General features: G+C 38.5%; 1 protein-coding gene across 4 annotated transcripts in view; it reads left to right on the top strand.

Moving 5' to 3' along the window:
- AHDC1 (AT-hook DNA binding motif containing 1) overlaps positions 1-11750 on the top strand; it is a 70444-nt gene extending 58694 nt beyond the window's left edge. For all 4 annotated transcript variants that reach the window (XM_075195811.1, XM_075195813.1, XM_075195810.1 and 1 more), the window contains one exon: positions 11195-11750. The gene's annotated coding sequence lies outside the window, so the exon portion shown is untranslated. The remainder of the gene's footprint in view (positions 1-11194) is intronic.
- Positions 11751-14811: the final 3061 nt, after the last annotated feature.

Raw genomic sequence — 14811 nt, 5'->3', positions numbered from 1 at the left:
TGTCTCTCTGTGTGTCTCCCTCGTACATCCATATTAATTGGTACACACACTATATACAACAGCAAGTCATGGGCTTTATCCCCTATCTTAGTTCATACACTGCACTTTAAAATGATAGTCACCATTTCTGCTGATCTTATAACTACAAAAGTATGTCAAGCAGCAGTGTCTAAACTGATGTCTGTATGGAGGTCTGAGCGAAAGAGACATCAATAGTGAAGGACAACCGTTGGTGTAAGTGCATACTCCAGAATGGTGAAAAACAGGCGAGCAACTGCAGAACAATTGATTGCAAATTTCAACTTGTGTGAGCAGCCATTTTTATAAAATGGTCTGAGGAGCACTCCAGAGTTCTAATAAAGTAGTCTGATTCCAGTGCATAAACTGCTGACCACCCGTAGCATTGCATGTTTGCAAGTCCAGTGGTGCAAAGAGGATAGGCAATGTACCACAGCGCAGTGGAGAAAGGTGATAGTGTCAGATGAATCCACCTTCATATTTGATAAACAGATGAGTGCACGTGTGGCACAAACATAAGAAACAGCCATAAGTGCTTGTTTCCAACATTAAAGGATTCTGGTGGTTCTGTAATGTTGTGGATCGCATTTTCCTGTCATCGTTTGTGCAGTCATTCCTTTAGAAGGCAAGATCAATGCTAATTGATAAGTAAGGGTATGGTGTGACCATGTTAATCGTATTTGTATCCCAACTTTCCACATGTAAGGACAGCCTGCTTCCCATCCACAGGGCAAGTGTGGTCGACCTATGATTTGATGAGCATGACGCTGATGTTGTTCATATGTCGTGGCCTCCTTTGTCACCAAATTTGAAAAACACCTGAAACATTTTCCACCACCATTACTCACTTGTAAGATGAGTGACTTTCTTTTGCATCCCTCTTGTATAATTCCAGAGATTGGTATGTATGCCACAGGGCATACAGACTGTATTGGCTACATATGGTAACCTGATGCGCTATTAAAGGGATTTATATTGATGTTTTCAGTTGTGTATTTGTATAGTAACAAAGATGTAGGGGGCACAAATAATGTAAAATCATATTATCAGATTGGCCCCTAATGGAGACCACACAGAATATTTTACATGATTGAAATTGAGTAACTGTTTATATATAGCCAAAAACAGGAGTGTCAAGGAGGCTCCATTCTGGTAAGGTGAAATGACCAGAAGAACTGTAACACCTGCTGCCACTTGTTAATGCCCCTGTGCTACAAGTCCATATGAGGCGTTCTACCCTCCATTCTCGTATATATATCAATACTTTGTCACATGTAAATATCGCATATGCCATGTCACAAAGCATTTTCTCACACAGACTTTGGTCAGAGAGGTGTAGCCACAAAATCTGAGATCGACAATCAACATTGTTTAAAACAACAGTTTCACAATTCAATATGAAAACACAATATCTAATGCATCCAAATGTTAGATATTATTTAGCATATCACAAGTAGAAAGTCGCTTTGATTAATAACAATTTGGGTTTCATGGAGAGATCAAATAGGATAATTTCTCAAACTGTTTTTTAAACTTTTTGGGACAAATTAATCATAGCTTTCTAATATAGGTTTTCCTACTTGAGTAATCTACCTCCACCTCTTCTATCTATCAACATGTTCTATAGCTTTAAAACAAAGACATTGGAGATCTGAATCAAAAGGCATAACGTATCTATGAACACTAAGTTTTAATGTTTTTCTTATATTACAAATGTGTTCTTCGATCCCCGGTTTTAGTGCTATTTGTTGAAAAAATGTACTTACCACAGTCACATTCCAATAAATATAAAACATAAGTTTTGATTTATATACCGTGAAAATATAACCTTGGTCATAGACATTACATTTGATTACATGTATATTTTCCATTGTCTTTGTTCCATCTATTTTTAAACAGATTCTTATTCTCCAGGGGACTAGGTGTCAAATATGTTTTTAAATTATTTATTTATAAATGTCTTTTAAAATCATGAGATGTTTGTTAGGAATATATCATCTAAAATCAGTTCCAGGTTGAATATGTTTGAGTGTTTAGTACTTTATTCTGATGTGTTCAGTAATAAAAGGACACAAATGTTTTAATTTTGTTTTTTGTTTTTAACGCACTTTGGAGCACTCTTGTCTGATCCAAATACCTCACTCCTACCTGCCATATTTCTCAAATCTAGTCATATAAACCATTGCTTTAAAATAGTTCAATTTGACCCTAGAAACCAGAGAAGAGTACTTATTTTTAACTGTTTAAATCACTGCTATCATAATGCAGGTTGCTTTTAGTATAGATTTTTTTCATGAAGTATCAAAACACAGCGTTTCTGCAGAATTACTGTTATACAGAGTGAGATCAAAAAAAATAATTTTCCAATCGCATGTATGGGTAAACTTCAAGTTAGTTATTTTCATTAGAGACATAAAGGCCTCAAATTCTTTAACCCTCTCCACCTTAGATTATAAGAATAACATTGATATATCACATTGTATTCAGATTATAAATAAATTATATAATTCTAAACAAATTGGCAAATTGGCAAACTACCCATTACTATACCACACTGCTGTAAATCAAATTGATTTTGAAAAGTGAGGTAATTGTGTTTCAATGCATTTTATACAGTCTAGCATAAATGGCTGTCTGCTACTTGACACTGCATGATCATTTTTAGTACTTCTCCAGTCAAATCTAGACCCCCTCGGATCTGATTCATATGTTCGCAACCTGCATGCAACTATCTTTGAGAAAACGAGCACAGAACTTAGTTCCAACTGTATTCAAATCCATGTGCATCTCAAGATCTGTTTCAATTTGGTTCTTGGTGTAAGAAAAAAAAAAAAGCCTTGCAGCACTTGAGTCTAGACATGGCACTTGTTGGGCAGCACAGTGGTTTAGTGGCTAGCATTTCTGCCTCACAGGACTGGGGTCATGAGTTCGATTCCCGACCATGACCTTATCTGTGTGGAGTTTGTATGTTCTCCCCGTGTTTGCGTGGGTTTCCCCCGTATACTCTGGTTTCCTCCCACATTCCAAAAACATACTGGTAGATTAATTGGCTGCTATCAAATTGACCCTAGTCTCTGTCTGTCTGTGTGTGTATATATGTTAGGGAATTTAGAATGTAAGTTCCAATGGGGCAGGGACTAATGTGAATGAGTTCTCTGTACAGCGCTGCGGAATTAGTAGTGCAATATAAATAGCTGATGATGAAGTTTGCTCTGTTTAAACATTGCTTGGTCATATGTTAAGACAGAACACAGTGCAGGATAACCACATGCGAATATGTAATATAAAGTCCCATCAGAATGCATGCAAAAAAATAAATAATATAACCTTTAGTAAAAATGTTTTTTTTTTTTACATTAAATACATAAATTAGGACGTTAATACGTACTGTACATACAATGCATTTTTATATTCTCTTGCTTGCATACAAATGTTCTTTTCTATCTAGTGGCATACATGCCTAGTTTTCATCACTATCAGTCGGTACTTACACCTGCCCTGTAGCTGGTGCAAATGATATAGCTAAAAAAAAAAAAGTGCACTCTAGAAATCCTAGGCTTGAATTAGGCCGCATCTGCGTAGGCACACCCTTACTTTGCCAATGTTCATCTGGCCCTTTCTTCTCCTGTTCGTCCCTTCAAGTCGTAGGCAGTTGCAAGTGTCGGCTATGAATTGCGTTCATTGTCATAAGGTTAATTTCAAGTTGGAGATGTAGAGTGTTTCAACATCGCTATGCACTGCAGCTTTTTTCCCCATTTTAGAAATCCTTCTAATATTGCAAAAAACACTCCGTGGCTGCTTTATTAGGTACACTTTTCGAGTACTGGGTAAGACTGCCCCGTGACCCCAGAATACCTTGAAATGTTCTTGGCATGGATTCAACAAGCTGCTGGTAACATTCCTCAGAGATTCTGGTCCATGTTGACATGATAGTATCTTGCAGTTGCTACAGATTTGTTTGTTGTACATAAATGCTAAAAATGTCCCGTTCCAGCACATCCCAAAGGTGCTCTGTTGGATTGAGATCTGGTGACTGGAGGCCATTGGAGTACACTGAACTCATTGTCTTGTTCTTAGAACCAGCTTAACATGACTTCTGCTCTGTAATATGGCATGTTATCTTGCTGGAAGTAGCCATGGGTAGACTGTGGCCATAAATAGATGAACATGATAAGCAACAATATTCAGGTAAACGGTTGCATTTAAATGATTTTCAGTCATTATTAAGGGGCCTAATGATGCCAAGAAAACTTTCCCCACACTATTACACTGCCAGTCTGCACTGATGGCACATTGCAGAATGGATCCACGGTTTCATATTATTTACACTAAATTCTGACACTACCAGCTGCATGTTGCTGTAGAATTAGAGATTTGTCAGACTAGGCAATGTTTTTTCACTCTCCAACTGTCCAATTTTGGTGAGCCTGTGTCCACTGTAGCCTTAGTTTCCTGTTCTTTACTGATGGGAGTGGAAACTGGTGCTGCCTTCTGCATAGCACTTTTGTTGCACCGCATGATTATTTGAGTTGTCGCCTTCCTGTCATCTTGAATCAGCCTGGCAATTCTCATTTGACTTCTCCTTAACCAGGCATTTTTTCTCCTACAGAACTGCCACTCACTGGATGTTTTTTCATTTTATGCCCCATTCTCTGTAAACTCTGTAGACTGCGGTGTGTGCAAATTCCTAGGAGATCTGGCCTGAACAACAAGTGAATCTATTGACCATGTCTGCATGCTTTTATGCATTGAGTTGCACACAATTGTCTGATTTTAGATATTTGTATTAGCAAGCGGGTGTACCTAATAAAGTGATAACCGAATGTATATGCAGTATAAGAATGCAGGCTTAAAACATTCTAAAGTGATTTCCTGAAAATTACTGAACCAATCCCAGACACAATTGAATGCCCAAGGGGGGTTGGTTAAAGCTCTATGAATCCTTTCAGATACTAGAAAATGGGACTCCTAGACATGTTAGTCTAAGGCAGGGTTTCCCAAACCCAGTCCTCAGGGCTCCCCAACAGTGCAGGTTTTCTGAATCACATCTGACATAATTAGGACCACCTGTGGATCTGTTACAATGTGTCAGTCAGTAATGAATACACCTGTGCTCCAGCAAGGAGATATGGAAAACATGCACTGTTGGGGAGCCCGGAGGACTGGGTTTGGGAAACCCTGGTCTAAGGCATCTATATTCCTGCAAAACCTGGGCCACCTCCTTCAACCCTCCACTCTAGACTACTTCTTGTTAAGTAACAACTGTACATGGAGAGCAAGTGTTGGTTTGTGAGTGGAGGCTAGGATCTCTCATCTGGACTAGCAGCAGAAGGACTCTTTGCTGATGGCAGTGGGTGGTTTCTTTTGGTTGTTTTGGGTCTCCACCTTATCAGAACATTAAACTCCTTAGCACTCCTTGCATTGTTTTTGTCCATATAAAGATAAACTGTTACTTTGATTTTAATTTTGTTTGTGTCCTGTGTCTCTGTAAGGGGATACTTTGAAATAAGAAATTTTACACTACTTGCGCATACACCATCTTTTTTACAGATGTCTCTCTGCCTGTGAAATATGAACTTCGGAAGGGTTGATACTGATCTTTTTTGTACATGGGTGTAAAGTAGCAAAGTCCCATTGACAGGGTTTTGAGACCTATTCATTGTCTGCCTATGCTGGCTTAGAATTTGATGGCAGATTTATAGTTGGGGTAAAGCATGTCCTTTATCAACTTTTAAATTTCAGTACAAATAAGCTATCAAGTATTGTGCAACATGAAAAAACTAATTTGTACTCCTTGCATTGTAACATAGTTGTGTCCAGAAAACTTACTCGTTCTTTTGCTTAACTTTCCTTAATGAATCAGGCCCTATGTGTTTTAAGTTGAGTGGAAGTTTTGGAGCACATCCTACCTAGATTGGTTAAATACAGTATAATGTGTGCATTTATATCTGCATTGTAGGTAATATGAGCCAGGTAATGCTTAATCAAGTGCACTTTAAAGTTCTTGACTGTCATCATAAAAACATCTGTATGGCTTTCATGGAAGGATGGCCAGGAGAAAACAAATGGCTTAGGTGTGCAGACTTGCATCTGAACATACATAGGACTTCTGGAACAATGCGAGTTGTTTGGTCTTAATGCACAGCACCATGTCTGGGAGCATATCGTCATAAGAACCTCCTATCAGGCAGCAATTACAGTGGTGTACTTTTTCACACATGGCTTCTTCATGTTGGTTTAGTTGTTGATTAAATAATGACAAAGTAAAATATGTGTGTTTTGGTACAAGATTACATTGATCAAATTTTAGGACATGGTGAGGACTATATTTTGTCCTGATATGTAAAAAAAAAAAAAAAGAGCATGTACTTTCTATTTTCCACATGTGTCTGTATGTCCGTATGTTTAGATATATAGCCCTAATATATGTACATTTTCTTTTGCTACCTGCAACTTGGGTAAAACAGGCTATGATATTATTGGGGACATAGCTAGGTCAGCACAATACATTTTTAATTCCTTAGAGGTACTTGTAAAATAAGAACTGATGGGCACAAAAATTTCAGATGACAAAATTGAGGATATTTGTCTCATATTAGAGGTAGCTGGCACATATTAATACCTACTAAAGGCTATATGCTCACGTCCATATTTATGTTCTTATTTTTCCTGTACAGGTAATAGAAAAAGTAATCAAAACAATAACAGATATGGATTGTCTCTGACTCCATTAAAGATATTTAAACAAACTGCAGCATCAGACTTACAAATTTGACGTCAAACATAACCAGCGAAACAGTTTGCATAACAATGCGACTGGCTAGAGTCACTGGTAATAGTTTTCTTCTCCATGCATTTTTCACTCCGTTCACACATGAAAACCATGTAAATTTAGTGGTGAGATTATAGTCCCAAATTTTAGGGCTTATGTTTATCAAAGCACTTTTAATGTGCATTTAATTAATTAGATAAGGTCTGAAATAGCATATAAAGATAGAATATATTAATTTGATTGGTGTACTTTACCCTACAGCGTTTTCTAACAAAATGTATTCGTATCCCCCTGATCGAAAAATAGAATTGTATCCCAATAGACGTTGGATGTGTGATGTTTGTTTTTGATAGGTACATTTTACACCACAATCTTCTTGCAGCAGTTTGAAAAGTGCCTCAAATCACTGCTTGGTGCTGTTGGGAGACTTCTCAATTTCCTAACTTGGTTTGTGACATTGTAGCTGTCACCTGCAGCCCAGTCCTTCCGAACATAATCTCACAAGTAGATTTACAAGATCAATTTACTTATTATTTCATAATGAAATAATCTGTACTGCTGTGGGCAGATTAGCTACAATTTATTTCACCCCCCACTTTGGTATTCACATTCATACCTGTTGAACATCTGCTCATCAATTTTTTGTGTTTTGGGCATACGTAGATTTAAATAAATTGAGCTCATCTAAACACAACAGAGGCAGCCTTTTTTCTGAGGGGGGGCAGTGGGGTTGAAATAATTTTTGTCTGAATACAGCTAATTTAATGGTTTCTCATGAATATTTGTCTTAAAGTTATGTCACTGGTTTGTAGTGGATAAGCTGCATTCTCATTGGTTCAGCCCAGAAACTGGCTGCCTCCATTTTGCGTAGACAACAGATGCTCTTCAGTAAAAATAAAATATAATTGTATATTACATTTTTTTCTAGATATTTTTGTAAATGTAAGCAACTCTAGTTAAAGCAAATTCAGTTGCCATGTTATGTAAACTTATAACTGTATATAAAGGAAGTAAAGTAGTTATCCCTGATCACCCCATCATATTTACACTGTCCCTTGTCATTGCTGTGCAGTACTGTGTGTCCCATTTAACTTTTGAGGTGGGAAGGTTTGAACACTGAAATAAAATAAAAAAAATCAGGATTTACATTTTGCTTTTTTTCATTCAAATAGTGTATCTTCCCTAATGCATTGATCTCCCTGTTTGTAATCCCATTGAAGACATTGCACTTAACTTCCTTTCTGAACTCTCTAAAATATGACAATTGCTTGCACCCAGGTACATAGAATATTTGTATATGTCAAGCTTATATTTTAGCTTTAGTGGTCCTGCAATACTGAAGATGTTTCCTTTTTTAGTTAAGGCTAGTGTTTAAACTTAATTTAGTTTAGTCTAATGACTAAGAACAGGATAATGTTGAGGATAACTTTACTTTTTTCTGTTTCTTACTAAACTCATCAGGCACATTTAGGTTTCCTTGAGCAAAACAATTGTATGAAATATGTGATTTCATGGTTGGGGGTTCCTAGTATACGAAGGGCCTATTTAGACTCTAGACCATTCCTCCATCTGAGTTATAGAACTAGAATGCCCAGGACAAGTGCGCCTTTTTACATATTACACCAGCCATGGCCACTTGTATATGTAAGCAATTAGTTTATGTAATTTGCTGAAGGTTTTGTTTAGCCCTCCTGTGCCACATCACAATAAGGTCTATCAAGTTCAACCTTTCGTAAATCCTATGGTTTTTTTTCAAACTCCTATGTATATGTAAACATTAACCCTTGCAATAGACACCCTTTTTCTGAACACTACACAACATAGCTGGTGGTGTCACCTTTGGTTGTGTTACTAACATTTCAGTGTTCCCTATGTTACTATAGGTTTGTTTCTATTTATTGGGCAATATAGATTGCAAGCAAGCATTTGTCTGAATTTTGGACTTGACTGTACCTATAGGTGCTTAATTTAGCTCTGAGAATTGTTGTAAATTTCCTTTGTAACTTTATAAATGACTGAGGAAAATTTGAGTGTAAAAATTTGTCTGAAGTTTATTATGGAAATAATCAAATTATTTCAAGTTAAGTGAGTAATGGTGGTATAAGCAAAGAATTTGTGTAATTGAGCCCTTTTTCCTATAATGAGAACCATGAGTCCAGGAATTGAATAGCTCCCCAGGCATTCACTACATATAAATCATCATCATCATCATCATTTATTTATATAGCGTCACTAATTCCGCAGCGCTGTACAGATAACTCGCTCGCATCAGTCCCTGCCCCATTGGAGCTTACAGTCTAAATTCCCGAACACACACACACCCGGACAGATTAGTGTCAATTTGATAGCAGCCAATTAACCTACCAGTATTTGGATTGTGGGAGGAAACCGATGCAAACACGGGGAGAACATACAATCTCCACACAGATAAGGCCATGGTTGGGAATCGAACTCATGACTCCAGTGCTGTGAGGCAGAAGTGCTAACCACTAAGCCACCGTGCTGCCCTATAAATGGCGTGCGAGGCAGCTCGGGCTGGATTGACTCCCCCCCAAGATGGTAATGTTTAACCAAGATGGCTGACATTGCTTTGGCCCCCAATTGGTCTAATGATTATATCAATGTATACATGGTTTCATGTGCTGACCAGAAATGCATGATTGCATTGTGATTTGATTTATTTGACTCCTCCCTTAAAGAACAGATTTAAGCCAAACACCTGGTTCTCACCATTTGGGACTACCTTAAAGAAATATGGCTAAATGTGACAGCGTTTGTAGTGGGTAGTATACACACTCGTAATTTAGACATGTTGCTGGCCTGGGGTTTTCTTTTCACAGTTAAGTTTCAGGAGAGGAAGAAGTCTAGAAGGTGTAGAATTAATACTTGATTCAGCAATTCTGAAAAAAAGTAAATTTTTGATCTTAAGTAAAAAAATAAAATTTATGCTATTCCCACCGCTTTAATAAAAAAAAAAATGTTGCCGTGTCTACTGCTGTGTGATACTGAGCCGTGTGCCAAATGTGCTCTAAAGAAATTGATTAGACTAGAGACATCTGCTGGGTAGATGAAGATACTGCATGCTGAGGAGAAACTATAACCATTTTCATAGTGAAATAAGTACAATTGTTTGTTATATTTTTTTACTAAACATATTGTTATGTTGCTACTACCCCAGGTGTTATGTTTAATATTGTAACACAACAAATAAGCTGCCATTTTAATTTCCTGATTTCTCATTATTTTGGGTGTTCTACCAAAACACAAAATTGTCCTTAAAACTCGGCTGAAGTGTCTGTCATTTATCTGTGCTTAGTAGTTGGGCATCGCCCACTGTGGAACATATTATATTCAGAAAGTATTCTGTAATTGGTCATTGGAGACACAACAGCCCTGTGTACATGCAAACAGCTTGTTTACCTTCATTCTGTATTCATCACCATTTATTTATATAGCGCCACTGATTCCGCAGTGCTGTACAGAGAACTCATTCATGTCTGTCCCTGCCCCATTGGAGCTTACAGTCTAAATTCCCTAATATAGACACACACTCACAGACAGACAGACAGGTAGAGACTAGGGTCAATTTTGATAGCAGCCAATTAACCTACTAGTATGTTTTTGGAGTGTGGGAGGAAACCTGAGCACCGGGAGGAAACCCACGCAAACACAGGAAGAACATACAAACCACACAGATAAGGCCATGGTCGGGAATTGAACTCATGACCCCAGTGCTGTGAGGCAGAAGTGCTAACCACTACACCACCGTGCTGCCCTGTATTCTTCCAGTACCGACCCTTCCTTATCTATCTCCTTGCCTTTATGAAAGGGTTGAACCACCTTGATATTGCAGTCGTGAACACCATACTACTTTCAAGATTTTCCAGGGACAATTGCTGTTAAATACAGTTACTGGGTTTAATGCAACAACTTGTTTAACACCCTCAGTAATGGTGTATGTGTGTTTAAAAATTGTACATGATTCAGTATAGTTCTCAGAGAGCTTCACAGATGTATCTTAGCAACCTACCTATGATCACCATTGACTTCACTGGAATCTTCTAGTACTGTTGAAGCTTTAGCAGGACTATCAGGTGGCTTGACATAAGAATCTAGCATTGCCATACTTAACCCTTCCATTGATTTCAACTACTGATATTGTATGCTGCCCAACTAACTGCTGTCATCCAGCCTTATTCCACTAAGAATATGGTACTCAGGTGCACGTCCACCTAGACCCACGAGTCAGGTCTTTTTTTTTTTTTTTTGTCTTTCTTTTTTTTTTTTTCACTATACACATTTTGCACCTTTCTTTTTTCGTCTCTTCCTGCTTCTGTGCGAATTGTATTATTGACATTGTTTTTAGTCTTCAGCCTAATACGTCTTTCTCTCTTGATTCCACAGCTGAGACCCTTCCCCTCCACTGAAGCCAGAAGAAATGCCGTGGGATCCCCTTCTGAGCCTGCACCACCTACATCATGAGTGCGCTCCCTCTCCTCCCTGAGCTCTGGAACCTCCTCCCCTCCAGTTCCTCCCCTAAGAAGAAATTTGTGTTTTTGTTATTTTTTTTTGTTTTTGTTTTAGTTTCTCTTCACAAAACCAGCAAAAATTGTACATAAGAATTTTTTTTAAATGTTTTAAAATGTATAAAAAAAAAATTATGCGGAGATGGGGAGTATGTGAGGGGGGAGGTAGGGAATGCGGCAGGGTGGAAAGTCTGATCTCTTATTCCCATGTGAGCCGAGTGGCCTGAAATGCCTTGGCACCTCTGTTAAGGAGGAAAGGGTTAAACAATCCAATCCCTTTCCCTCACATACCCCCAATCCTGCACCAACACCCTTTGTCCCCCATCTACCGGCTGCACTGAACTTGCATATGTTAAAGCCCTACCACCACCCTCGGCGGTTAAAACTATTTATTGTAAATAAGGATTTCTCATAAATTGTGTATTGTCCAAAAACAGTTTTTTGTGTTTTCAGTATGAGAGAATGGGTAGAAGCGGGTGCCTTTACATAGCAGACAGTGGGTTTGTGTATGTGTGCGTACTCTGTTTCTGGAATTTGTATACAGAGTGTTATTTGAGCAGTGTGATAATCCAAGGTGACAGTGATCGGGACTCAGTTTCCATTAGTCTCCTTTGTATCTCTGCTCTTTCATCAGTTCTTTCTGTATTTCTACCCACACTCCCTTAATCAGATTTTCCCCTTTTCATATATATATATATATATATATATTCCATCTCTTTTCGTGTTTTTTTTTTTTTTGGGGTGTTTACCTTGCATCTTTTCTAACCTCACATGTTCCTTATCTCGTCCTCACACATTCTGCCTTCCTTTATGTTATTGTTTATCAGAATCTTTATATCACAATGTCCCTGTACTTTCTCATGCTACTCTCTACCTGGTCTGTTGCTCGGTCATATTCCGCTAGCTCATATTCTGCATGCACATTAAGTTTTCCACTTTAATAGTACCCTCCCTTATGTCTAATGTCCCCTTCTATAAGCCTCATCTCTTTCCTGACCTTGCCAAAAAGTCCAGCACTTCCTGTCTAATATCTATTTCAATCTTTCCACTACCTCTGCTCCTGCAACCTGTAGTTCCCATAATTTGCCTCCTGTATTTGTATATACATTACCCTCTTTCTCTGCTCTTCTTTCTGATCGTTGTCCCCTGCTTTTCCCCCTCTCACCAGTTCACACCAGGCTCTCCATGTCCCAATCCTCAGTTTCTATCTCCTAGCAGTGCCAAGCTCCTGCTGCTCTATGACCCTTCTTGCTCTGAACAGACTGTCCTTCCACAATCCCCCAAGGCCTATCGCCCTCCAATACTAATTACCCCAGGTACACCTTATTGGTGGTTGAAAGGCTTTCAAATACTGCAGTAGCACAAATTGTGTGTGTGTGTGTGTATATATATATATATATATATATGTGTGTGCGTGTTATATGAATATTTGTACAAGCACAGAATACATCTCCCAGGCTTTGTAGCTGTGAGGGAGTTATGCATTTGGTCTCTGAAATCGTAATTGCCATTACCTTGCTTTGAGTGCTTCTAGGTAGTGTGTTACATGCATCTGCTTTCAAGAGCTCTGTCTGGCATGGAAGAGGTTACAGTGAAAGGCTGTGTAGGTTTTTGTCTCTGTCAGGGTATAGATTGCTATGCTTTGTATGTCTGTCTTTGGCTGGGAAAGGGTTACTTGCTAAGCTCTGCTGGATTCTCTCTGGCAGGGTGCTGGTTAATCCTCTGTTCTGGCCTTGTAGATTAGTGGGGGGGTGGAGGTCACTGCTGCTCCTCCAGATTTGCCCAGGGGGGGGAGTGTCTCTCTGCCAGGTAAGTGGCGAGTGGGGGGGCTGCGTTGCCCAGCAACAGCCCAGATGTCTGACCCTGTACAATGTGCACTGACACAGCTGTGTGTGCGAGGTGTGCATGCAACAGAGTGAGAGAGGGTTGTTTGTGAGATATAATAGATGTGTTTGTGTGAATGAGAAATATTTCCAAGACCGCTGTATGTGACTGAAATCTCTTATTTGTTTGTACACGAACTTGCATATGTAACAGCTAAACATGCATGTGGTGTACACAGTATCATGCAAATGTGCGAGAAGAAGCAATGGATATAAATACCTTGTGAATTTTACTTGAGAAATCTGTGACGAAGATGAATTTAAAGAGAAATTATAGTGAAAAACAGGTTTATGTTTTTTTATTGCCATTTCTACCACTCGTGTAAATGATTAAAAAAAAAAAATGCAGCATAAATGAAACCATTTTATTCTCTAGTGTACACTAATGAGCAGATTGTCGTAAGGTGCTTCTACTCTGTCTCCTATATTAATTAAAAGAAGTCAATACTAAGGCAAATTCTTTCATCTGCAAATAGTTCTGATACCTTTTATCAATTTATATAGTGCCCATGTTTTTTATTAAATACATTTATGGGTACAGTGTATTTATTTCACAGTTCATAGCTGTATCTAGTTATTTTAGCTTTTTTTTTGTTTAAATTGCTTATGTGCCTCATGTATTTCCCCATTCATCTCTTGAAAGCTCCATCATTTCCTTTATCCTGTGTACTATCTAAATTGAGGCATATGGACACCACCTAAAATGAAGGCAAGGCCCATGACTTGAGAACCTCTGGTTAACGTAAAGTACTCAAAAATGGATATAGTTATATGTAAAGGTCATCTGCTATTCACAAGCCAGCACTCACATGGTCATGCTGCATGTATTTTATGCTGAAGTAGCTTCTTGTCCTGGCTGAGTGCGTTATTATGCAGCAGTTATAGCATAGCTGTGCATGCAAAGTTTGTGCCCAACATATATATATATATATATATGTGTGTGTGTGTGTATGTGAAATGTGAGCATATTTTGTGCCATCGCAAGGCAGGGGGTGGGAGGCAAGGAAGTAAGCAGCTGGAACGGACAAGCATAAGGATGCTGCAGTAGAGCTTTCACTCGAGGTCACAGCTGTTGTCACCATTTTCATCCAGTACAATTTATGAGCATCATGGACACTGGCTCCTCTCCTTGGAGGTTATTTACGAACAAAGTGCAAATATGCAGGAACACATAGCAACCAACCAGACGTTTGCTTTCATTGTGTAACTGATCAAAGCAAATTGCTGACTGGTTATACTTTGCACTTTGTTAGCAAATACAACTGTTGTGTTTAATAAATTATCTATTTGTTTTAATAGTCTAATATTTTCTACTTTTAACATACATAGGATTATGAGGGAAACAGGGAAAATCACTGAATCCTGTAGAATTTGACCTATAATGGTGGAGGTCCCTCCCCAGGCCTGCCTTCTGCCCATGATGAACACTTAACAAATGCGAGCCTTCACCAGGATAGATCTGATGTAAAGAACTAGCCTTGGGCTCACCTACCGCCATATTATTTTACTGTTTCAGTTTGCTGAAGTAATATTTGAAAGCCTTAATAACCTGGTGCTGTGACTGTCAAATGTTAATGCATTGGCAGTATGTTGAAACCGAAAGTTCTGGCCT

This window comes from Mixophyes fleayi, chromosome 2 (assembly GCF_038048845.1).
Source record: "Mixophyes fleayi isolate aMixFle1 chromosome 2, aMixFle1.hap1, whole genome shotgun sequence".
Lineage (NCBI taxonomy): Eukaryota > Metazoa > Chordata > Amphibia > Anura > Limnodynastidae > Mixophyes > Mixophyes fleayi.
Note: the sequence above shows the minus strand (reverse complement) of the source record. Positions and strands in the feature narration are given on the sequence as shown.